Genomic DNA, 3,392 nt, shown 5'->3' with positions numbered 1-3,392 from the left:
CGGCTGGCCTAAAAATTAGAAAATGGGCATCCAGCAATCAGGAACTCAACGGACTGTCCGATCACGACATAAACCAGAATCTACAATTGGATGAGTCTCAATCGTTAGAAACGCTCGGGATATTTTGGAAGTCCTCCGATGATTCAATCCTTTACTCAGTCGACACGAAGGCTAACCTTTCTCGCGTTACGAAGCGATCGATCAGTTCCGTAATTGCGACAATCTACGATCCTCTGGGGTTACTCGCGCCCGTGATCGTCCGAGCGAAAATATTACTTCAACGAGTGTGGTCATTAAAGGTTGATTGGAATGAGTCCCTTCCCTCAAATCTGCATTCAGAATGGAATTTCTACGCCCGACCATTTAGCCGCACGGCCCTGAATGGCTCCAACAGTCGGAAGGCTGTTGGCCGACATGGACACTAACCCCACAAATGGAGCTATTAGAACAGAAAAAGTCGTCAGGTTGTATTTGTCTATCCTCAGCTCCCGCTGATTACAGCTTGTTGCAACGGTACTCATCCTGGCCCTAGTTGATACGGATCATCGCTCGTTGTCTCCGTCGAAAACAAAAACAGAACCGAGCTACACCCTTAACCGCAATCGACTTAAATATAGCACATTACAAACTAATAAAACTATTACAAGGCATCCAATTCTCCGAGGAAATCCGTGCACTCCGAAATGATCGAAACGTAGCGTTAAAAGGGAAGCTGACGCGACTCAACCCGTTCATTGATAAGGAAGGAATACTGCGAGTGAGGGGTCGACTCAGTCAGTCGTCGATGACCTTCGCTCAAAAACATCCGATTATACTGCCCAAGTCATCTGTAACAGCACGAATCATCGAGCACGCGCACGAGCATAAGACCTGCCGCACGAAAGACGCGGAAACTCAACCCGCCACTAAACCTGGTAAGCAGGAATAAAAAGTATAACAGCCAAGATAGTATAAACGAAGAAGAAAACGATACACAAGAAGCGTACTGCGAAAAAAACGAAATCATGAAGAAAAAAAGAAGCCCCCAGCGAACGGCAATTCCAACAAAAAACAGATTCGAAGCCCTACAAGCACAAGAACCCAGCTCATCGCAACTGCAGGAAACTCAAAATACGATTATTGAAAACATAAAAAAATGAAATATTAAGAAAAAAAACATACAGTCCCTGGCCACAACACCAGAAACCAGAAACAAGAACAAAGACGCACGGACAATTACCTCCCCTTCGCACCGATGAAAAAAACATCACAAGCGTAGCCCATGCAAACAGACAAACCCAAAGGCCTATCACCACCGACAACGCCACTGAAGGGACAGACACATAAGGGCCTGCCCACCAGCCACCCTACTGAAGACCACGCGGACGCCCCCGCATCGACAAAAGGGGCCAGGACCCCTCCCCCCAATCAACATAACCCTTCAGGACCCGAAAGACACGATCGCCCTCATGGAAAATTCTCTCAAAATCAAGAATTTCCACATCAAAAGAATCCATACAGGTAAGCACGTTCTATACCTACAGAGCTTAAAAGGTTACTTCAAAGCAAAAGAAATACTGATCGCAGCCAACACAGCATATTACACGTACACACCTAATTCGCAAAAACCCCACACTTACTTACTAAAAGGGCTAGGTAATATCTTCACAGAAACAGAAATACTGGAAGACCTAAAAGCCTTAAAAATAAATGAAGTTCAATTTACAAAAGTGTCATGATTCACGACAAGAAAATCAATGGAGAACAATATATTGCTCCCAATCTGCATAATTCAAGTATCCCCCGATAGCAATATTGGGAAACTGTTAAAAATAAATCGACTGAGCTACCTCAAAGTATCGTGGGAAAAAATAAAAAAGAACGACATTACCCAGTGCTACAAATGCCAGCGAATAGGCCACACAGCGCAAAACTGTAACCTAAATCACCGCTGTGTAAAATGCACTGAGCCGCACGGACCAGGCGAGTGTAAGATAAAAAAAGGAGACGCAGTAAGAAAGAAAATATCTACTGCGTAAATTGCAAAAACTTCGGGCATCCCGCATCATACAAAGGATGCCCAAAACACGCTGAGCTACGTAAAAAGCTCAACGAAAAATCATCAATGCAAAAACAACCAAAACCGAACGGATCACCAAAATAAGCCGTAAATACGTCCCCGAACTAAAGTTCGCGGACGTAGTAAAACAAGGAACAAGCATAAACCATGCAATCGGGAAACCTCCACAATTAACAAATATAGCTCCGCGCATAAATAAAAACCCCAACCCAACGGTAAAAATACCCCAACTAAGCATAGTAAACGTCATTGAAGACTTCAAAAACAGTATACTAAAAGCGCTAAGCGAACAACAAACACAACTAAATGAAATAAAAAAGCATTAAAAACGCATGAAGAAAGAATCGACTCCATCTTCAGCATTATCGAAAATATAGACGACGAATAGTCAAAACCCACTCATCCACCAATTACAGCAAAAAACAAATCAGATAAAAGTTAAACATCTGAAAATAATTTCAATGAATGCCAATTCTCTAATTTAAAATCAAAAAAGATACAGCATGCTAACCCTAATAAAGAAAGAAACCCCCGACATAGTACTTATCTCAGGAACAAAACTGAACAATACACACAAAGTATACTTCAAAAACTATTCTATAATAAGACGCGACAGACCAAACGCTACCCAAGGAGGAGGAACGGCAATCCTCATAAAAAAACCCTCTGAAGTTCAAAACAATCCAAAACGACAAAATAACAAACTTTAAAATCCTAGAAACAACGATCATAAAAGTAAAAATAAACAATAAGGAATACTTATTTATCACTGCAGCCTACGCAGCCTACGGAAACCAGAAACAATTTAACGACGAATTCGACAATCTCTTTGAACTTTTACAGCTCGACAAACAGGAAAACTACCATATAATAGCCGGTGATCTTAATGCCAAACACACAAGCTGGAAAAACGAACTAAACAACACGAGAGGAAACTTCGTTAGAAACCGGCTAGACAATAAAAGCATACATTACAAAACAAACCTTTACAGCTCCGAGCTACCCTCTTACCCAAAAGGACGCTCTCACCTGGACATATGCCTAGCAGACGCCCGAATAAAATTCCAAAATTTACGACCAACAAGCTACGTAGTTAGGTATACTCTGGTGTTTGTAAAAACTAATCACTACCTCATCACCTCAAATGAATATCTGTGGTAACGGCCTAGTCGTGGAAACGACGTAGCCGGAAGGCCTGAAAGCGTTTACTGAAATCGCGAAACTAAAGGAGACCAGCCTAAAAATCAGCGCACCACAGAGGACGCTTCCCAAGATGATCTTATATGATTTTCCAAGGGAAATTCCAGAATGGGACATACTGACCTGCATGAAA

The sequence above is a fragment of the Bombus terrestris genome, unplaced genomic scaffold (genome assembly GCF_910591885.1).
Source record: "Bombus terrestris unplaced genomic scaffold, iyBomTerr1.2, whole genome shotgun sequence".
Classification (NCBI taxonomy): Eukaryota; Metazoa; Arthropoda; class Insecta; order Hymenoptera; family Apidae; genus Bombus; species Bombus terrestris.
Note: the sequence above shows the minus strand (reverse complement) of the source record.